Raw genomic sequence first — 24,124 nt, 5'->3', positions numbered from 1 at the left:
TAAAACACATTGAAACTTATTAAAATACGCTAGACTTCCTGCTGGTGTTACTCTATAGAGTTATATTAAGCATTTTTGTGCTGAATGTCACTAAAAGAAAAGGCTAAATTTTTGCATCAGTTGACTGCTTCATTCTCTATCTTAGATTAAAATGGAGTTTTCTTCTCTAAGCACCTTTATAATAAAAAAAAGAAATAGGGAAATATGAAATGAAGTCTATACAGCTGAACACATTAATATATTAGGGATGTACAGCCAAATAAATCTTTGTTTTTGTTTGTTTTGTCCTTTTGAGGGTTTTTTTTTTTTGGTTCATTTAAAGTATTTTTTGGGTTCAGTTTGTTTTACAAATCAAAAAAAAATCATTAAATGTTAAAATCTGGCTGAAACAAAAAAAAACAACTTGGAATGGACCCCATGGTGGCTTTTTTAACCCCCTTCTACCCCAGTGGAAGCTCCTGGGCCAGAGCTGGGTCCCTCTGACCCTCTTCCCTACTGCAAAATAAGTCTGGGCGTAGCCTACCCAGCCAGGCCTAGCTTGGTCCAACTGGAACTTGGACAGGCCCCTCTGACCCCCCCCCCCCCCCCTTCTTAAAATATCTGGCAGGTTGAGGGTTGGGGACTTCCCTGTCACCCACTCACCCATTCCCTGGTGGTCTGTCAGTTCAAAAGGGCAGCACTGATGCCCAATTTTTCCTGCACTATTCTCTTTAACAAGAAAGGCACCAGCCTTCCTGAGTGGTGACAAACTTACATCATTTTGGTGCCTGTCTCAAGTGCAACTGGCATCATGTTCTATGGCTGCACATGAGAAAGGTACCTAATTGATGTTACTTCAGTGTCGCTCAGGAAATTCAGCATAGACATTGTTAAAGAGCACTGGATGGGGCAGGAGTGATTTGGCATTGCTTCTGTCTTTTCAAACCTCCAGGTGAGGGCCAGGGTGATCCCTGGTCCCTGACCCCCCCACCTGTTTATTAACGGGGAGAAGAGGTAAAAGGGGTCCAGCTAGGCCCTAATTGAGCCTAGTTACGCCCAGCTGGGTAAGCCCAATCCTGGACCTATTTTGCAGAAGGACTGAGGATTGGAGAGACAAAAGGGCCCTGGCTGGGCCTGACACAGGCTCCACAACTTCTGTTGGAGTGGAAGGAGGGTTTGAGGGCCTTTTTTTAAATAAATTTTGCACTCCAAATGAAAACCAACATACCTGAAAATTTAGGATAATTTTCATATGAGGCCATTTTCATTTTGATCCATTTAGAACAAACAAAAAATGGCGTCATTTATCCCTTTTTACCCATTTGGGTAAAGCAAATGCACATCCTTATAATATTTTCAATGATCTAGTGAGTGGCAAAGTTACCTGGATAACTTTACACAAGTAACTTTGTCTGGATGGTCAGCAACACTTATCTGGATAAAAGTGCTGCTAAATTGTCTCAGATAAAGTTATCCAGATGTCAGTGAAGGGCTAATCCCCATTCAGAATTCACTGAGAGGGATTGGTCTGGTCAACCTAGAGTGCAATTAATAAATTGATATTATGTGTCGGAAGCTGTCTGCTCTATCGACACTTAATTATCAGGCCAACCAGAAGTAAAGAGCCTCTCTCCTTCCTGCTGGGTTTGGTGAACACTTTTAGGGGTTCTTGGGTATGGGTGGGGGAGGGGGGATTTGGATCATCACATTTTTTAAAGTAGGGGATGGTGGAAGAGGGAAACCCTTCCCCTGTCTTCTGAGGCCTGTGACACCAGCATCTAATGGGCCCCTGAGACCTGAAAAGCAGCATGCCTGCCTTGAGAAGTGGGCCACTGCTGTGAGAGGAGGGGAGAGCTTTGGGAGACCAGCTGGGAGAAATGCTGGTGATCATGATCTCCCCCCTCCTCCCAAGGCCTGTGACCGCCATCTAAATGGGCCCCCTGAGATATGAAAAGTGACATGCCAAAGCCATGGGTAGGAATCCAGTTAACTTTTCTACTCCTAAGAACTCTCCAAAGGAGGCATTTTCAGAGATTAAGGAGAGTCCTACTTTAAGACTGCAAGTGGAATATAGCTTATCTCAAGATTTGATAATTGAGGTGACAGGGGTTAATACTCTTGGGAATGAGTTGCCTATAGAATCTTCAGTTCCTAATAATATCTCCCTATTAGACATATGAAAAGTTGTATCAAGAGCAGAGAAATCCTTGCTCCAGTTAAATGAGCATATGGGTAAAATATATGAGGACTCTTATTAAAAGTATCAAGATTGGATAAGGTTGAGAAGTACTTATCTGAAATTAAATTGTTGGAGGCTGCTGAAAAAGCTTTAAGATCTGTTTTCAATAAAGACATTTGATCACCTATAGTTGCTTGTAGAAGATTAAGAATATCTATCAAGTGAAAAAATCAGCCCCTGGAGATCTCTGGCTCACTTAGGGGGTCATTTTTCAAAATGCTATAAGGTGTTTTTATATGTGTTAATAGCATGAGAGAGAGAAAGAGAGAGAGAGAGAGACTGACTAGCCATAATATCCTCACCCTAGATAAGTATTTATATCTCTATCAAGCCTATCCTGTAAAGTGCGGCCGCGTATACCCTGCTCCTAAGCTGTTTTTAACTTCGTTTTCGGCCACGTTAGCCCTTCCTGCGATCCCGAATCCCATTTAACCTACTCCTACCGCGTCCTAAATTCCCTGGGCAACCCCTTCCGCCCGCGGCATGTATATTGCATGCAAACGAGCGAATTAGCGCGATATTGCATGCAAACGAGCGAATTAGCTATTCACCTGCAATCCCGTAACCCGCGCCCCGACTATCGCTACCTTTCCCTGCCGTTTTGTCGCGCGTTTAACCTGGAAACTTACCACCTACCCTGACCCAGGCGGTAGAGGCATGGGTAAGGGTAGGTGGAAAGCTTTCCCCCAGCCCCCGCTCGCCTGCACCGGCCGCAATCATGGGTGCCGGTCTCCGTGGCAGCCCCAGTCCTCTCCCCTGCTCCCGAAGCCAAAAAAAAAAAAAAAAGCGTAAAAAACGTTGCAGCCCCCCTCCGATGTCCGGACTGGGGCTGCCACGGAGACTGCAACGGCAAAGCGACATTTCAGTGTCCCCCCTCCTCTTGGAGCAGGGCGCGAAAAGCCGCCTTGCTCCGAGAGGAGGGGGGACACTGACAGCGGCGAAGCAACGACGAAGAAAGCGGCGAAGCAACGATGAAGAAAGCGGCAAAGCGACTTTTCAGTGTCCCCCCTCCTCTCGGAGCAGGGCGCGAAAAGCCGCCTTGCTCCGAGAGGAGGGGGGACACTGACAGCGGCAAAGCAACTTTTCAGTGTCCCCCCTCCTCTCGGAGCAGGGCGCGAAAAGCCGCCTTGCTCCAGGAGGAGGGGGGACACTAGCAACGATGAAGCAACTTACTTTTCTGAAGCCATCATCAGGAACACATGCGATCGTAGCTCCTCCCGATGAAGACAAAGATGGCCGCCTGCACGGGGAAAGCGTGCAATTGGCCGCTCAACACGTGATGTCGTGACGTCACGTCTTCAGCGGCCAATTGTACGCTTTCCCCGTGCAGGCGGCCATCTTGTTGGGAGGAGCTACGGGAGCCAGATCGTGTTCCTGCTGATGGCTGATGGCTGCAAAAAAGATAAGTTTTGCCGGCGTCCAAAAGCGACTTACTTTTGGGATCTTGACAGATCCCAAAAGTAAGTCGCTTTTGAAAAAAAACAAAATTTGCTCCCCTTTTTTTTTTTGCTTCGCCGCTGTCACCTCTTCTCCCTCCTCCCGGAGCAGGGCGCGAAAGCAGCCTTGCTCCGGGAGGAGGGAGAACAGACTGACAGCGGTCAGGTCGGGTCCGGTCGGGTCCGGGTTGGGGGTCCGGGCTGGGGGAAAGCTTCGCCGCTGTCATCTCTCTCCCCTCCTCCCGAAGCAGGCCTTGCTCCGGGAGGGGGGGAGAACGCTGTCGGGTCAGATCAGATGGAAAAGTAAGTTGCTTCGCCGCTGTCATCTCTCTCTCCACCTCCCGGAGCAAGGCCTGCTTCGGGAGGAGAGGAGAGAGATGGACAGCGGCGAAGCAACTTATTTTTGCATCCGATCGGACCAGACTTCCTGGTATCTGTCATTTCAAATGACATTTGAAATGACAGATACCAGCGTGGCGTGAAGCCTTAGGCCCGCGCACCCAGGATCCTGTATAGGCGCTCTATCCAGTATCCTGGGTTGCGCGGGACTAAGGCTTTCGGACGCGGCTTACATTTACATATAATTAGGCTTCAGGATCGAGCGGTAGGTGAGCTGCACTGTGCGGGCGGTAACCGCGGGTGCCGTAGGCACTAACGCAGCTCTTCCTACCGCTCGGTACTGGATCACCCTGTATGGGAGGGCCACCTAGTAACTCGAGGTGAGGATTAGGTATTAGTGTAGGGGGTTAGGGGCCACTTTGATATTCAAAGTGAGACGTACAAACAGAACAGTGTTCTCTTGTGAACATTTGATGACCCTCGGAGTGAGGAACTCACCCAAAGATGAGATTTGTGCAATGTTCTCTCAACCTAGCTTGATGTTACCCAGGTCAACTAGGAAGGTTCCTGAATGACAAAGAGGCAGGCTAGTATTGGATCTAGATTATGACATGGTGGGGTGTTTAAAGCATTATATGTAATTTTCGCCTCCCTCTCTATTATTAATATTTAATTATTTTCCTTATTTTTGCCTCAGGTTTGTGTGTCCCTCTTTCTTAATGTGGACTAGAGAATGTAATGTTTGTTTTATGAATTATGCTTGCTTAATTTTGCCTTTGTTTAAGATTCAAATGATAAAGATTCAGTTTTAAAGAAAAGAAATGCAGATGCTCATGTATCCAGGTCTATCTGGCAGGTTATGCCCTTCTCATATTAACTGAGTCAATGCATATTGGTGGTGGCAGGATCCCATTTGGATACCGCATTTCAGTAATGGGGGAGGGGTGTAGGAGGTCTGGGAAAACTGTATTTTTTTTTTTTAATGAACTGATAATATCCAAACATTTTCCAATATTTTTGACTAAGTTGATTTTTGGTTTGTTCCATTGTTAACAAATCAAAACTCAACTTTATTATTACAAAATGTGCATTTTAAAATGTATACATAACTTATTCCTAGGCATTGCCGATAAGGAATGCTACAGAAAGTAAAAGGAGCATAGTTTGTGACTGATCCTGGAGATTAAGCTCAGCATAGCCTGGTATCTGTACTTCTGTATTTGAATGATTGTTTAATTGTTCATTGCTGCTGGTAAATAAGTGCTTATTTTGTTATTTGGCTTCTATTATATTCAGTTAGAAAATAAGAGAATGGCCTGAAGACTGGAAAACAAGATATGGGGAAAATGATTGGACTTTAAATAGTCAGAGATCCAACTGACCTATACAGACTCTTTATCTGTAAGGAATAACATTCATACTTACCAGTGATAATAACACTATTACTCTTTGTATGGAAGGGAAACTATCATTTAGGTAATAGAAATTCAATGTATACGTTAGCATGAGTGTGAAGAGAAATATCCACATAGCATGTATATTTAAAATGTGAATAATTTTTCAGTTTGCAGAGGATCGGCTGGGTGATGACTCTGACGGCCCAGGACCAAATGTCCTCAGAAAGGCGAGGCAGCGGATGCTGTCTGATAGCCCAGAGGAGGACAATGAGGAGGAAGAAAGACCCGCAGAGGAGCGTTTAACATCAGAGCAGTGACAGCCCGTGATGGAGAAGGAGGAGGAGCTGAAGGAGGAGAAAGTAGCTGAGATCCAGGCGACAGCTATTCTATCATGCATGCATGCATCTCCAACAGCCTGCAGATGACCAGGATGATTCCAGCTCTGTAGAGGAGGACCTTGTCTCTCAAGAAGAGGAGGTTCAGGGCACACCAGTGAAGGGATGCTTGGTTGAATTGAATGCCGGACTGGTGGAGGAAATGGTAGGACTCAGGATTGTGATGCATGGTGCGTGGCAGTAGATGCAGGGTGCTAGGGTAGGAGATGAGCATTAGTGATGCAGTAGAGGCCTAGACTGCAGTATGGAGGGAGATGCTGCAGAGGATGTCCCCCTGCCAGTCATAGTCCCTACCAGCTCCAAACTTGATGATGGTTCTCTGGATTTAGCCCCTACCAGCTTTTGCAGCATTACCCACCTCGATGGTGCTTCCCTAGACCAGAGTTCTACCTATCTACTTGGCTTCTCCACCTATGCTTATACCTGGGAACTCTCCAGATTTGAAACAGAGAATCAGGGTTTAGAGCCCTGCCTCCGAGTCTCTGGGAGAGCACCCAGGATCTCCAGGTCCTACAACTTGCTGACTGCTCAGCTGCAGTCTCTTTCCTCCATCGGTGCTAAGGAGTGGGCAGGTGCATTGCTATTAATTCTCTGCCTCTGGCTGCTGATTGGTTCATTGTGATAATTGAAGAGTGAGAGGCAGGGAGGCTCTGCCAGTCCTGCGCAAATCAGGGTAAACCAATGGAGAGATGGCAAGAGAAACTATTCATAGGTATGAGAGATCCGAAGGAGGGAGAAGAGAAAAACTGAATGTGTGTATGTGGGGGGGAGGGGGGAAGGGGGAGGGGGGAGGGGGGGCAAAGAAAGGAGAAAACAAAAGAAACCTCTGTGTGTGTATTTTAGTGAAATGGGGGTGGGCTGTCAGTAGGAGGAGAAAACAAGAATAAGAGCTGGGAGGGAACAGTGAGAAAAGACAGCAAGATTGTTTGTGGAAGGTGTGGTGTGAGAGAGAGGAGAGTTGGGGAGCAAAAATGGGGGGCAGCAAAAGAAAAAGTAAGGATGGGAAAAGAATGGGCAGGCAAAGGGAGAGACAAGAATGTGGGTGGAGTGAAGAGACAGCCAGAGAAGAGATGAGGAGTTGAAGGAGGAAGGAAAAGAAGAACAAGGGGGAGAGGAGAGATCAAAAGTGTGGGGGAAGAGAAAGGAGAGACTGTTGTAGCAGTTAAAAAAGCGAACAGAATGTTAGGAATTATTAGGAACGGAATGGTTAATAAAACAGAAAATGTCATAATGTTTCTGTATCGTTCCATGGTGAGACCGCACCTTGAATACTATGTACAATTCTGGTCGCCGAATCTCAAAAAAGATATAGTTATGATGGAGAAGGTACAGAGAAGGGCAACCAAAATGATAAAGGGGATGGAACAGCTCCCCTATGAGGAAAGTGTTGCGACCATCGCTGCTTGACGTCTCCACTCCACCCTCCTTACCTCCTTGGCGACTCCCTCTTGCTCAAGTGGAAGGTTGGGTGCCGCGGCGTCTTTCTGCCGACTTCTCCCGGTGTCCCCGGAGTGGCTCGACGCTGCAATCCGCCATGATTCACAAGAGCCTAAGGGCACGCGTGCGTCACGGCCTTGACTGATGTACCAGCAGTGGCGCGAAACTCTGGGGCATCCCCCTGAGATGATGTCATCCGTACCGGAAATCGCTAACCGTCTCAGAAATCGCTAACTAATCGAGTTAGCAAGGGTTACTCTACCTAAGCTGCTCTGCCTCCTCGGACTTACCAGGGGTACCCGCTCCTCGGGGGCATCGCTCTCTCTTTGTTTTCAGGGTCACCACTCAGGAACCGGTACTCACTCCTCGAGGGCCCCATGTTCCTGGACTGGTTGCTGAATACTTATTCTGCCTGGAAGTCATCACTGCCTACTACACCAATGAGTTACCATCTCTCTCTCAGAGCTTTCCCTGGAACCAGGTACTCACTCCTCGAGGGCCTAACCTATTCCAACACCTGGACTACTTCTAGAGACTATTGTGTGAGTGTTACCATCAAGGTTCTGTTCCTGAACTCGGCATGCCCTGCCTACTCAGTGTATTCAGTTTCTCTACAGCTCAGTTATCCAGGATCGCTGTTCCAGTACCTGAAGGACTACAGCCCTGCCGGGCACTTCCAGCTCACTACTGCCACCTCTTGTGGTTCATTATACTGTTTAATAAAATAACTAGTATGTGTCTGACTCCATACTCTGAGCCTAACTGGTGGTCCCTCTCGGGATCTTCCCCCGGGGTCGTGGTCATCTGCCACCGGCCCAAGAATCCACCCACAACTACCTCAAACACCAACAGAAAGACTAAAGAGGTTAGGGCTGTTCAGCTTGGAGAAGAGACGGCTGAGGGGCGAAATGATAGAAGTCTTTAAAATCATGAGCAGTCTAGAATGGGTAAATGTGAATCGGTTATTTACTCTTTTGGATAATAGGAGGACTAGGGAGCACTCCATGAAGTTAGCATGTAGCACATTTAAAACTAATCGGAGAAAGTTCTTTTTCACTCTACACACAATTAAACTCTGGAATTTGTTGCCAGGGGATGTGGTTAGTGCAGTTAGTGTAGCTGGGTTTAAAAAAGGTTTGAATAAGTTCTTTAAGGAGAAGTCCATTATCTGCTATTAATCAAGTTGACTTAGAAAATAGCCACTGCTATTACTGGCATCAGTAGCATGGGGTCTCACTTAGTGTTTGGGTACTTGCCAGGTATTTGTGACCTGGATTGGCCCTCTGTTGGAAACAGGATGCTGGGCTTGATGGACCCTTGGTCTGACCCAGAATGGCAATTTCTTATGTTCTTATGAGAACAAGAAGGGGAAGGGAGAAGGTGATAGCACGGAAGAGAGAGGGTTGAATTAGGGCAGGATGAGAGCAAGGGGGTGGGGAATGTGAGGAGTGGGGAGGAGTGGGGAGGAGGACAAGGGATGGCAGGAGATGGAGAAAGAGGACCCTGGGTTGGGGGAAGGATTCTAGGGTAATATTAAGGGGGGGACAGGTTGAAAGAACAATGGAGGAGAGAGCACAGGAGAAAGAGGAGGAAGAACGTTGAAAGCAGAGCAGGCAGGATGAATAGGAAGAGAAAAAAGAAGGAGAATAAGCAGGAGAAGGGAAGAAAAAAGGAAGAGAGCGTTTTAAAGCATCTGCTGCTGAAGAAAAGCCATAAAGAAGGAAAAGAGAGAGAGAAAACTCAAACAGAAAAGATAAATGAAAAAGGATACCAAAGAGGGAGAGAAAACAAAGGAAAAGAAATAAGGACAGAGAATGAGCAAAAAAAATTATGCTGAGCCAGAAAATCAAGCCAAAGGCAGCAAAAGGTGAAAACTGTTTTATTATCTGATAAAGAATATTAATTAAGAAGTAAGTAATTTCCAGGGAGGAGGGAAAGGAAAGGTGGACTAAGAGAGAGAGAGAGAGTCTGCAGAGCCCTTCCACCCCTCCCCTCCCTTCACAAATCTCAGGCTGAGCAGAACTCAGATGTTTCCAGGTAGGTCTAAGCCTCCGCCACCCTCCATAACTTTTCCACTTCCTCTTATGTCACCTCTCATCGCTTGTACCATTGCAGCCTGCAACATCACCCCTGCTGCCACCAGAAAGAAAAGTTCCCCACTCTCCATGGCCACAGATGGCTGAGGAGGATAGCCCCCCCCCCCGAGCAACTGGGCCTTCATCTCTGCCGATCACTTAGCCATCCAGGCCAATCTGGCAGGTATCAAGATGTAGACTTCTCAAAAGAACTCAAAGTTTGAGTGGTAAAATACAAACACAAAAAATGAACAACTCAATATCCAACAGGGCTGTGACTGAACAGAGACCTCAAACTGATACAGCTCAACAGCCTGGGCGCAGTGGGGAGGAAACAACTGTCATCAGAAATCTCCTTGTGATGATATATCAATGTTCAATATTTTTTCAATTTTAAATGTTTGCAAATGTGACAGGGACCACAATCCCGCCCACTAATAAGACCTGAGTGAACTCTAAGTTAGACCATAGAAAGAAGGTTAGAGTAGTGGGAGGCACCATTCAAATGCAGCTCCTCCTCTTGTATAGACTGGAATGGTCGTTCCCCTGAGAGTCTATTTAGGAGCTCTCCAAATGGAGCTTGGGGAGGCAGTCCCTTTAGGTTTCAAAGAATTGCCGAGGTGTAGAGAGTTTATCTTTTGTTGTTTTTCCAGTCCCAGTCAGCAAAAGCAGGCTAGCCCAGCCTGTGGGTCCTGACCAGGGTCGGGAGGGTTTTCTTCTTCCTGTACCACAACCTGTCTGGTGGAGTTTCCCTCTGAGTCTACTTTAAGGGATTTTTATTATGAACCTCACTGGTCACCTGGCCCTGTCTTGCACACAGGGATTGGGGAACTCTGTGTGTGGGCCACCTAGGGATAGGGAAAGTACACCCCTGATGAAGTTTGGTTGCCCCTCCTTCCTGTTTTGAATCAAGAGAACATCTTGTTCCCATGAGGATTCCTTATCAGCAAGGATCCTGCAGAGAATAATAAAGAGACTGTGTGTAAAATCCAAAAATTATCCAGAAGATCTCCTAACCATGAATAAAGGAATGTTTCACTATCTGGAAGCACCCATCGGGTGTTTACCACCTTGGGGAGAGAAAAAAGGATATTTGACTCTCTGTGCCATAGACTATTTTTGTAAGTCAGCAGTTTTGGAAGTGGTTTGCCCAGCTTAAAAGACCCTGCCCATCTGGGAGCTCCACTTAATTAATCCAAGAATGAGAAAATTGGAATGACAATTTTTAAGCTACTTAATGACCAGACTTGTCTATGGGCCAATGCTATTTTAAAATTTTGCCAACCAACTACAACTTTACGTTCTTCTCAACATGGCTTGCTAGATGTTCCATCTTCCAGAGTTGCATGTCTACACATCACTCGTGAGCGTGCTTTTTCAGTGGCCAGTCTTATTATTTGGAACTCTTTTCCAATAGAACTTGTCAGTGTGACTCGATAAAAAATTTCAGAAAAGTTAAGACTGTTCTCTTTAAATTGTATATTTTAAGTCTGTTTTGTATTACTTATTTATTATTATCTGTTTTAGTCTTATTTGAAAATGTTTTATGCTGTTTTATTTAGTTCCCTCCCCCCTTATGATAATACAATATTATATTGACTGATATTATACCTGGATGATATATGAACTGACAAGCTACCCTCTTATGTCTAATCTTGTTTGACCTCACTGTTCCCCATTCTGAACATAAGAAGAGTGGGCAATAAATGTCTTTAAATAAATAAATATATTTTATTTATTTATGTTTTTAATTGCTTAGTTGACATTATGTTTTGATTTTAGTTCTTTTGACAGGTTTTAATTTGTGTTTTTTTGTATTTATCTTATTTCTGAATTTTTATGACTGTTACTTTGTATGCCACTTAGACCTGTTTAGTGTTAAGCGATTAATAAATTTCAGTAAATGTAAAATGTAAATGAGTTTTCCCTGGTTCCCAAAACAAGTGAGTCCTGCACAGATAAGGGAAGAGATTGTAAACTGAGGAGATAATTCTGTGGTGTTGTGGTTTGAGTTTTGTGCTATTCATCATTAGCTGTGTTAACAGTAAAGACTTATTTTGGATACTACTCAAGTGACTCCAGAGTATTTATTTTGTATGCACTACACATACATAAAGGACAGACATCCTCCCCAGGGGATTAACTGTAAACAATAGTAAATGTGTAAAGAAACCACCCCTATTACATCGGGACCTGAGAGGACTCCTTTCTTCCCCCAGTCCAATGAATCCATACCTGGGGAACTGAGGGAGACAGAACTGCTAGCCAGCCCCAAAGAGTAACAAATACATTTATGTACCCACCTGTGCAGGAGAGGCACACCAGAGTGCGATAAGGCCCTAACACATGCAATAAGGCCATATCACATGCGAAAAGGGCCTTTTTGCATGCAATATAAAGCAAATTAGCTGGAGGAGAGGAGTCGGGGCGGGGGAGGAGTCAGCTGCAACACTGCTGCCGGCAATAATGTGAGGAACATTCTCGCCAGCAGTTAGCGCTGCGAATAGCACCACCTTTTATGGTGGCGCTATTCGCATGAAAGGCTACAACCGGCCACACGCCATTGCGAACCTTTCGCAGGCCCGCCTCCCCTTCGCCCCGCCCCTTTTTTCACAGGATTCATCATTCCACGAGGAATAATGAATCCTGCCCTTAGTTTTTTTGATCCAAGGCTTATGCGAGCAAATATAGGCCAGTCACCCGATGCCGACCAGCGTTTTGAGAGTGTTCAACCATTAACTCTCTGCATCGGGGAAACTCTGCATCAGGAGAATTGGCGGCGAGTTCCACCGATGCAGAAAGTTAATGGTAGAACACTCTCAAAATGCTGGTCGGCATTGGATGACCAGTCTACATTTTCTCGCATAAGCCTTTTATCAAGGCCTCCCACCCCTAGTCTACTCCTGGGTTTACTTACCCAGCAGTAGTAAATGTACTCCTATAATTTTGATGTTTGCGCATATTTCACTTTTAAAATAATTCATTACGCAAGGTACGTGCAAACCCTGTCCTGACATGTACCATTTTTACATGTATACTTTTACTTGTAAATGTACATATCACGTATATGTGGCCCCTTTTAATTAAAAATATTTTTGGGTCACATACATACATATATGGCCTTTTTTCCATGTTAAGCCTTTGAAAATTCAACTTAAAGTTTTTTTCCTGGTCACATTTTCAATATAGTCAACTTTCTTATAGGGGGAGAGAGTTGGATTTAAAAATGCTATATCCAAGTCCTGAATAGAAACCTAACCTGACCCTTCAGAAATTGTACACAATTATTAATCTCCTTTATTTGAGTTTTCTGGATTAAAATCTTGTTCTTCAACTCCTTAGTAAAATTAAATATTAGATCCATTCTATCTGACAATGCTGTCTCCATCTTGGTAATAGCAAAGTCAAATTTCCTGCAACATTTATGCTCCAAGGCATGATAACTATAAGAATGAAATCCCGTTCCTAATTTCTGCAGGGACCAGAGAGCCAACCACAACAGGGTTCTCTTCTGCAAGTCTGCCAGCCTGTAAGGCAAGAACATAAATCAAACGAATAAAAAAAAAAAAAGAATGAAGACCATTCATGGGCTTTTCGGTCACAATAACTCCAGCCCACTAACTGCCGCGAGTTTCATCATAAAGACTACTACAGCACCCTGCTTCACATCTTGAACCAAAATCTTTTCACCGACATGACCTACACTGGTGATGCTTCCTCTACCCAGAGCTTAGTACAGTGTCACTTTGGATGCTGATTGGCGTGGAACTCTAGCCATTGATGCAGCAGGGCCTGGAGAAGGAGGTAGTTGTTGCCCTGTTCTCAAAGAGACTTCCAAGTCTGAGCAGAGGATGTCAAACTCACAAATACCACACCCCCTCCAAAGGATGCATCAGGGCAAGTGGCCAGCAGCAGCACCAGTCTCATCACAATATCATCCTATAGTTCCAAAATGGGGAAAGAAGGCACAGAGGGAAGTCAATATACCTTTTCCTTTCTATGCCATACAGTGCATCTATCTTAAAACCAGAATTCCACTCCCAACCCATGATTTAAAAAAAATATATATCTTTAGCAAAACACACCTTTTATTCTTTCTAAAGAAACATTAACCATTTGTGTAGGTCAAGGGGAAGCCTCCTAACAGAGGATGGGGTGGGATTCTTATTAGTATATAGATTGTGCTAAAAGTGAAGAATGCCAGTAATATACAAAACCATAAGCAACATATGCCATTTAAAGGCATTATTTTGCTTCCACACAGCATTCCTAGGTACATTTCCACAGTGACCTTAACTCTTTATCCATGGTATACCTGGCAATGATAAAGCACCTTAAGAAGAGAAAGGTATCTTGTTTGTAGAGCTCTGAAATTATTTTTGACTGGTCCTATTTCTCAAAGTCATAACTTAATTCATTTTCTAGTTCCCAGTGGAAATTGTTTGAAACACATCAAACTGTATTCTAGGAAATCTTTTCTTAGCAGTAAAGAAGGGAGATATGATGAACACTATTTTTTGGTCTTATAGCAAAGAAAGTGAACTATTTCATAAATAGTGCTGTCTGAAGCATAAATCTGAGCTCTCCATGTACCAAATGAAGGTCATGGACTCTCAAATTAGGGCCACATGATCAAAACTGTACAAACTGGAGATCAGAATTATCTCCCCAATACTCTACCAGGGCACAGCAAGGCCTTTCAATGACATTACCATACCAGATTGTCTATACTCTATATAGCTCAGGTCCCAGAGTGCACTCCAAGAAGGTTCCCAGGGGTGAAAGTGACGCAGGTTCCGGCAAGAAGAAAAGGGCCCTAGGAGTTGGAATCCTAGGAAAAAGGTGAATATGCTATGAAATATGGGGATAAAAAGGGAAGGATATGAAATAGGAAGCAGAGTCCTGGACCTATGAAAGCATTTTTACCAGCTGTGACAGCAGAGAGGCAGAGAGAGTTCTGGACAAGGAAACTAACTAGCACTACCAGGAAATACTAGTTTAGAGAGGGACTTCTTTGGAAGAGTTTAAGTAGCTTCTCAGATAGAACTAGAATTTTTATTTTGCACAGAATCATGTAAGAATAGCTGCAGTGAAAGGGATTTAATTTGTAAATCAAACTTCCTTGCTGAAAAGTGAGACTGGTTTCAGTGATTGGAGGCTAGTCCGGAAGCATCACGTGAGTGGAAAAGATACAGCCAGCTAGGTATCTTCACACTAGGAACTTAATTTATTTTGCAACTTGTTCTTTCACAATTATTTCCAAACAATAAGAACATACGATATGCCATACTGAGTCAGACCAAGGGTCCATCAAGCCCAGTATCCTGTATTCAACAGTGGCCAATCCAAATCGCAAGTTCCTGGTAAGTACCCAAACAGATAAATTTGAAGTGATCAATGCTTATTAATTACCGTAATAGCAGTTTATGGTTTTTCCACTAGGAACTTATCCAAACCTTTTTTAAACCCAGTTACAATAACTGCTGGAACCACATTCTCTGGCAATGAATTCCAGAGCTTAACTATGTGCTGAGTGAGAAAGAATTTTCTTCAATTTGTTTTAAATGAGCTACTTGCTAACTTCATGGAGTCCACCTGGTCCTTCTATTATCTGAGAGAGTAAATAGCTGGTTTACATTAACTTGTTCAAGTCCTTTCATGATTTTGTAGACCTCTATCATATGCCCCATCAGTTGTCTCTTCTCCAAACTGAACAGCCCTAACTTCTTTACCCTTCCACATAGGACAGTCGTTCCATGCCTCTTATCATTTTGGTAGTCCTTCTCTGCACTTTTTTCCAGTGTAGCTATATATACTTTTTAAGATACGGTGACCAGAATTGCACTCAGTATTGAAGGTACGGTCTCACCATGGCGCGGATACAGAGGCATTATTTATTTATTTATTTATTTTTGATTTTTATATACCGAAGTTCCTGTATAAAAATACATATCACTCCGGTTCACAGGGTAACTGAAATAACTACCGCCAAGTGGCGGTTTACAAGGAACATATCAAACGATTTATATGGAACAAGCCGTAAAGCCCGTTAAAACGGGCTACATCACCTCTGTCTCTCACTCTCCCCCTCACCATTCTCTCTCCCCTCACTCTTCACCACCTCCCTCCCCCCCACTCCTCCCACCCTCCCTCTCCTCTCACTCAGTCCCCCCTCTCCCTCCCTCCACTCACTCAGTCCCCCTCTCCCTCCCTCCCACTCACTCAGGTCCCCCTCTCCCTCCCTCCCACTCAGTCCCTCCCTTCACCCACCTCCATTTCCTCCCGGCGCCGTAAGCGCGACTTCCGCAACCCTCACCCGGCTCCATTAACTCCTCCCGCTCCTGCCGGCAGATCTCGGGGGGGGGGGGGGCGCGGGAGTGACAACCCCCCCCCCCCGAGATCTTGCCGGCAGATTTGGGGAGGCGGAAGTAGCGGCACTGCGCCTGCGCGCGGCGCCGCTGCTTCTCCTCCCGCTCCTGCCGGCAGATCTCGGGGGGGGGGGGGGCGCGGGAGTGACACCCCCCCCGAGATCTGCCGGCAGATCTGGGGAGGAGAAGTAGCGGCACCGCGCGCGCCGGCGCGCGGCGCGCTGCTTCCTCTCCCGCTCCTGCGGCCCCACCGCCATTTTTTTTTTTCTGACCAACGTCCTTGCCCGCACATGCCGCAGTAGAGCTGTGCTCTACTGCGCATTTGCGGGCCGTCGGTCACAGGCCATTTATAAGGTAGATTACATGAAACATATTAAACAATTTATATGAGTTACGTGAAACATAACAAACGATTGATCTATAATAGGTTAGATAACAGACTAAGTTCAACTTTGAATACATAAATTAAATTAAGCAAATAATAAATAAGGCAGATAAACATTACCTTGATGCTATAGGACAGGAGGGTAGTTTATAATTATAAATGTCGCTATCAGGCTGTGCAATCCCCACCCTCCAAAGCCCTTGTAAAAAGATGTTGCAGAGTTAGCAGATCAAGCCCCCCTCCCCCACTATTCTGTTTTTAAATAGAAATCAGGCTGCCCCGTCCTCCACCCCACCAACCCTAAAATCCTCAGACAGGAGTGAGGTATGCACTTACCCGTTCGCGATGCTTCCACTTATATTCAAACATAGCCAGTTAATTTTTAAAGTTATTGTTTCTGTTGGCTTTCCCTGTCAGTAGCGGTGCCACCTGAAATGCTGTTATGATTAGTAGCTGACACTCTGTGCAGGTTACCCCCCATGCACAAATTTTATACTATCGCTTTCTTTAAGCCTTTAGGGATCAGCAGTGTTTGTCACATGAATTTTTGAATCCATTAACTGTTCTTGTCTTTATAACCTCTTCTGGAAGGGCATTCCAGGCATCCACAACCCTCTTCGTGAAGATCTATTTCCTGATATTGGTTCCGAGTCACCCTCCTTGGAGTTTCATATCATGTCCCCTAGTTCTACTGTTTCCTTTCCAACAGAACAGGTTTGTTACCTATCAGGTAAGTCTGAATCATATCTCCCCTGCACCTCCTCTCCTCCAGGGTATACATATTTAGATCATTCAGCCTCTCCTTGTAGGTCTTTGTAAACAGACCCCACACCATTTTGGTCGTCTTACTTTGGATCGTTTCCATCCTGTCTCTGTCCTTTTTGAGATATGGTCTCCAGAACTGAACACACAGTATTCTAGGTGAGGCCTCACCAAGGGTCTATACAAGGGCAGTATCACTTCTCTTTTTCTGCGGGTTATACTTCTCTCTGTGTAGCCCAGCATCTTTCTGGCTTTAGCTATCAACTTCACACATTGCTTCACTGCCTTCAGATTCTCAGACACAATCATCCCACGATCCCTATCCTAGACCATGCACAATAGTCTTTTGCCCCCATTACATTCAGCTCTTTTGGAATATTGCAATCCAGGTGCATGACTCTACACTTCTTGGCATTGAATCACAGCTGCCAAATCTTTGACCACTCTTCAAGTTTTCTTAAACCACTTGTTATTCCATCTGCTCCTTCAGGCATGTCCACTCTGATGCACATCTTAGCATCATTCGCAACAAGGCAAAATTTTCCTTTTAACCCATCCGCAATATCGCTCATGAAGATATTGAACAGAACCGGTCCCAAAACCAATCCTCAATGCACTCAAATTAACACTGTTATCTTAACACAGAGGGTTCCATTTACCATTGTACATTGTTTCCTGTCAGTCAACCAGTTAGTAATCAACTCCACAACCTTGGCGTCCACACCCAAGCTTCTTATTTTATTCATGAGTCTCCTATGGAGGACCGTACAGAATGCTTTGCTGAAATCCAAATAAATCACATTGAGCACTCTTCCTTGAGTTAGTTCTCTAGTTACCCAATAAAAAAGTCAATCGTATTTGTCTGGCAGGACCTTCCCCTGGTGAATCCATGCTGCCTCAGGTCCTGCATCCACCATATTGCAAATAGTTCACTATCCTTTCTTTCACAGAGTCTCTATTAATTTTCCCACAGCCGAGTAAGCTGAATCGGTTTGCAGTTTCTAGCCTCCTCTCTGCTACCACTCTTGTGCCAGCGGACCACAAGTACTCTTTTACAATCACACAGCACTGTTCCCATTTCTAAGGATCTAATGAACAGCTTTTTCAGTGGACCTGCCAGAACATCTCTGAGCTCCTATAGTATTTTAGGATGTACCTTATCCGGCTCCATGACCTTGTCCACTTTTAGGTTTCCTAGCTCTTCCCATACATTTTCTTCTGAAAACCCAGTTGCAAATTCTCCACGCCTATCCATGGTCTAGTCAATCAGCAATGTTCCTTCTTTAGGTCTTCTTTAGGGAACACCGAAACTGATGTATTTGTTTAATATTTCTGCTATTTCTTTGTCCTTCTCCACACATTGTTCCTTGTTACCTTTAAATTTTGCAATACCCAGTTGGGATTTCCTCCTTTCTCTGATATATCTGGAAAATGTTATGCTATCTTGCTTTGCCTCTTTGGAGAACGCACTTCTGGGAATAATGAAATCCCAGCTAATTCTATACTCGGTTCCCGCCGTGGTGAATTAGCTGTAATCACATGGGAATCCATTGGACCATGAGCTGGAGTTGATGAAGATACCGATGGTGTGGATTTTCCCTTCCTTTTTCTTCCCATACTTAATAGACAAGAAAAGAAACATTTTTCAGAAGGAGCACATTGGCAGCGGTGCACCACAGCGTGCCTCTTCTTATGGTCCTCTGAGTCCTTCTGAGACAAGCTATCTCTCCAATCGTCCGCATTCAGGTCAGAAACCACCAGGTACCAACATAGGAGTTGTTGCTGAGGTCCCCCTCCCACATCCCGCAGTGCGCCTCTTTGTATGGTCCTCGGGGTCCTTCTGGGGCAAGCTGTTTCTCCAATTGCCCGTGTTCAGGTCAGAAAGCTTTATCCACTATCTTTCTACTTCTTGCATAATCAGCAGTAGGGATACTCCAATCCACATCTGGCAGATTAAAATCTCCAACAAGCAGCACTTCTCTTTTCTTTCCCACCTTTTGGATGTCTTCAACCAGACCTCTGTCCAATTCTTCTGTTTGAGTTGGAGGCCCATGGACCACACGAGTGTAAATGGAAGTGCCATCTTCTTTTTTTTTTTTTTCAGGACAGCTCATAACGCTTCTTCCCTATCCCACTTCCCTTGCATTTGAGTTGTTTGTATATTGTTTTTGGCATAAAGAGCTATTCCTCCCCCTTTCCTGATCTTCCTTAACAAGCTAGAGCCCAAAATGGCCATATCCCAATCATGAGACTCAGTGAACCATGTTTCCGTAACAGCAATGATGTCCAAGTCTATTTCCACCATTAGGGCCTGCAGGTCTGGGATTTTATTGCCCAGACTACAAGCATTTGTGGTCATAGCTTTGCACATTTCTTTCCTTTCTATGCTGCTCTTTCTAATTACCTTTACTGCTTTTTTGAGCTGAGTGAATTTGTTGTTTTCTCCTCCCACTTCTTGTATTACTTGGGGGTGATATGTCAATTTCATTGGCCATCTGATACCACCTCAACCTTTTAGTTTAAATGCCTGTTAATGTATGATCTGAGATTCTAACCATATAGCCTTTTCCTAGTCTATACATTGCCTCAGCCTCCAATGTATCAAAAAAACCACTTTCTTTACATCAGGTTTTGAGCCAGGAATTGAATTTATATATAAAGATCACCCTTGCCTGTCCCTTTCCATGAACAGGTAATACTTCTGAAAAGGCAATAGTCTTTGCAATGTATTCCCTAAATGTTGCAATTTATTCCCTAAATGTTGGAAATCTTTCTGTACTGCAGAAAGATTTAAAGCCCCTACTTTCTTCTATAATTGCATTGACTATCTGATTTGCATGTCTACCAGATAAAGATCCTGGAAGGCATTTAACTGTTGTGTCCCCATCAAAATGGGTTCCCAAACTGGGAAACTGATTCCTCTGATGACCAAGTCTCTCAGCAGAAGAAACTTTCGTTTTTGACATCTGATCATGTTAAAGGGTTTCTGGGTGCATTAGCTGACTATTTCCCCTTCAGACATCACTTCATATTCTGTTGCTGGGGCTTCTTAATTTTCCAATTCAACAAAGGTGTTATATATTGGTAACTGCAAGGAGAGTGGGAATCTCTTCATCTCGGACCTAGTTCTGCCAGAGCCTACTGTAATTCATTTATTCCTGGGTTTTTGATATACTGGATATCTGACTTCTCTGTGGGAGTAGATAGGGATATACAGGATGCTTCACAGATGGGGAAATTAGGTGTCTGAGAATCACAGGTCTTTTTCTTCCAGAGCCTATTATAAACCATTTATTCATGGGTTTCTCAATCCTCTGTGGGAGCTGGGGGAGATATTCTGGAAACTGCAAGGAAGGAGAGATTTTGTGAAACCTGGACAATTCTGCTTTCAAATGAGTCAGCTCCTTTTTCATTGCAGACAGTCAAAAGCAAATTGGACAATCCTTAATTTTCCAAACAGACATAAGCACCACAAATCTTACATTGAATAAAAGACATTCTGCTAATATTGACTAATATACAAGTTTGAGATTGGTACATAGACCTTATATTATCACTTAACCTAAGTTGTTGGGAAAACTCTTTACGAAGAAACACCCTAGAGTGAAAAAAGGTTATACCTGCATTTATTTGTTCTAGAGGGAGAAATAATTGCCTTAGCAGTTCCTGAGTGGGAACTGAAGCTTGGCTTCCATCGTTCAGGACCATTGCTCTACTCACTAGGCTACTACTTATATACATCACTAGGCTACTACTTATATACATCCTCCACATCCATCTCTCCATAGAGAGGAATAGAGTGCTGATCAACATTCTGTAGTTTCTGTTTCCCTGTATTGGAATATATTTATTTATTTGAGTTATATTCTTCTTTATATCCTATTCCAGTTTAAAATGCCTGGGAAACAGAAAAGAGATGGATGTATGTGGCTAGGGGATTGTTTGGGAAGGTTGTCTGTGCAGGTTTTATGCAGGTAGAAGGGACTGTAGGATTTGTGTGTGTGTGTATGTGTGTGTGTTCCTGAAGGTATGACTGTATGTGTAGGTAGGATATACGTTGTGAGGGTGTATGTGAGTGCAGAAAGTATGTGGGGGCTATAGGTGAGGGTATGTGTGAGTGTGCTGGGATGGGGTGTGTTTTTCTATGTGTGCAACTGCATGCGTGGTATGTAGGTGTGGGTTTGTGGTCGCTGTGTTGTGTATGTGGGTATATGTGCAAGTTTGAGTGGAGCATAGTATGTGTGTGAGGGTGTGTGTGTGATTTTGGAAGTGTGAGGGAGGTGTCTTTGAAGACATTTTTTGGTGCCTTGCTTCTCTAGTTGCTTCATTTATTTCTCTCTGTCTATGTTGATCTGTGCAAAAGTGCAGGAAGAGTATGGAGGTTTGGAAATAGAGTGCTGATCAACATTTTGTAGCTTCTGTTTTCCTGTATTGGAATTTATTTATTTATTTGAGTTATATTCTTCTTTACATCCTATTCCAGTTTAAAATGCCTGGGAAATGGAAAAGCACATGGAGGCAGCAAAAGGAGTTTTCTCCAACCATCCAGGGTACAGGAAGATGGTTAAGAAGGAAGCTGGTAGGAGAAAGAACAAAGGGCCTTGAGAGTGGAGTTCTTTGGAGAATGAGGCCCAGGACTCCTCTTATGGCCTTGCTATGACGTTAAAATCAGGAGATATGGCACAGTGGCTGCTAGGTAGATATCTGACTTATTTTGAAACTGAATATTATAACAACTAGTTGTAATTAAATTTACATATAGAAACATCAGGTCTAAATCAGTATGATCAAAGGTTTGTGACTAAGTAACTTGTAGATCTAATTACTTTTCAGAACTATGAATCATTAATCTTTTATAAATTAAACAATGCTCTTCTTGAGGATAATATATCATTTCCTAATTTAACCTACTATAAGTAGAGGAAAGAAATTTGAAAACCAATGTCTGATGAAGAATTAAATGCATTTATTTTAAGATAATTTTTTAAATAAAAGTATGCTCTGGGTACTAAGCTGAATTGCTTGATTAACCCAAATTTGTACTATGGAATATTATGGCCAAATGCTATTTGAGAGCTTTATGAAATAAAAATAAGTATATATTTCGTTAGAAAATGTCAGCTCTATCTTGGAAAAATCAAATAAATGCCCGCTTTTAGACCATTCCTTGCATGAAATTGTGTGATACCTTACCTGCTTCATAACAATATCCACCCTTGTTTTTCTTTTTCAAATATGTGTTTTTGCTTTCCTTATGCACCATGGTGACAGTACAATAAACATATTCCTGCCGTATTAGCTCAAACTGAAGGCAAGAAGCCAAAATTGTTTATGACTACTGCAATCATTGCTCTCATTTACATATGGTCAAAGCTTCTTATGTAGCCCTAGTATATAGAAGAAGTTACAGAGAAAGGATAAAGAAGATATTACTCTGTCCTTTCTAGTGCCAAGAACATGTTTTACATTAAGAAAGAAACAAAAGAAGGCTCTACAGGTGATGAAATGAAAGGGACTTTCATAAGATATGAAAGTGGATTAATATTTTCTTTTGTAGCAGTAAAAAAATGGAGATCGGTGTACAAAAAGGACGTTTACTGAAAATCACCCGACTCTGGCCGAGTTTCGCTCTTTGTCAAGAGCTGCCTCAGGGGCTATGTATATCAGCAGGGTGGATAGAATGAGGTTTTATTCCCGCTCTGTCTATTGAGCCATTTGATCATAACGTTTATGCTCAATTTGTTCCTACTTAGTATTGTAGCTGCCTGTGTAATGAGGATCATGTCAATACATAATCTATTACACAGGCAGCTGCAATACTAAGTAGGAACGAATTGAACATAAACGTTATGATCAAGCGGCTCAGTAGACAGAGCGGGAGTAAAACTTTGTACTATCCACCCTGCTGATATAGATAGCCCCTGAGGCAGCTCTTGACAAAGAGCAAAACTCGGCCAGAGTCGGGCATTTTCAATAAAGGTCCTTTTGTACACCGATCTCCATTTTTTTTTTACTGCTACACAGCAACCTTGGATCGGCTTCCGATTTGTTTTCTGGGTTCCATTAATATTTTATTTTGGCACTTTTTTTATGAGACATTGTTTACATTAGTGTTTAGGGATGTGCATTTGATTGAAAGGAATGTGTAAAACACAATGAATAAGCCTGTTTTTGTTTCATTTGCGGACCTCCAAAATGATTGGAAAGGTTTCACGAAATTAAACAAAAATGCCCGGATTTTAAAAGCCCTGCGCACATAAAATCTGGGCTTTATGCATGTGCTTGGGCCTTGCTCGCACCGAGCGAATTTTCGAAGGGGCCCGGCCATGCGCATAAAGCTCGGTCTGCGCACAAGTGCCGGGCTTCTTCAAAGGGGTGGGCTGGAAGGGGCATGTTCTGGGTGGGGAAGGGTGGGGAAGGGTGGGGCTGGCTGGGACAGTGCCATTGATCACTGTCCCAAAGACCCGGCTGCTGGCACACGTAACTTACTTCAGCCTAGGAGTTGAAGTAAGTTTTGAATCAAAGAAAAAAAAAAAAAAGGTAGGGGCTGGGGAGGAGAGGGGAAGGGGAAGGGAGGGTAGGTAGGGGGTAGGGAAGTTCCCTTCCAGTCCGCTCCTTAATTGGAGAGTAATGGGAGGGAACTGGGTAAGGCCAGAATGTGTCGCTGTGCGGAAATTGTAAAAGCCCCCCCCCTTGCGCGCACCACCCACACATACATGCGCGGATTATAAAATCTAGCGCGCATGTGCAATGGCCCATGGATTTTATAATATGCGCGCGATAGCACACACATGTTATAAAATTGGCACATCCATGTGTATACATCGGGAAGCATGCGCACATGGATGCGCACACACATTATAAAATCCACCCCAAATGTTTTTCTCATTTATTTGTTTCCCATTGAAGTTTATGACACATTCAGATCTATGCTGTGCTGCTGAGCAAACAGGAATAGGCTACCATATCTTGCCTTTGTGACATCACAGCCTCCTGGGATCTCAGGCAGAGCAAGTTGTCAAGGAGATCAGACAGAGGACAAATCACAGTGCAGCATCTTTTCCCTAGCCTATAACAGCTGTTGGGAGAATTAATAATTGAGAAAGAATTACAAATTATATTTTAATTGTAAATGTTTAAAGAAAATTGTTATTGTTTAATTTAATTTATATTTAATTTGTATATTATGAAAATTTCAATTAAAAAAACAGCTATCTGGATCACATGATACTGAAGTACTATCAATGTAAAGTCTGAGCATGTGTAAGAAACTCTTACAAACATACTTAGCTTCTGCATAGCTGTGATAGTT

Source organism: Rhinatrema bivittatum, chromosome 4, assembly GCF_901001135.1.
Source record: "Rhinatrema bivittatum chromosome 4, aRhiBiv1.1, whole genome shotgun sequence".
Taxonomy (NCBI): domain Eukaryota; kingdom Metazoa; phylum Chordata; class Amphibia; order Gymnophiona; family Rhinatrematidae; genus Rhinatrema; species Rhinatrema bivittatum.
This window is presented reverse-complemented; position numbering follows the sequence as displayed.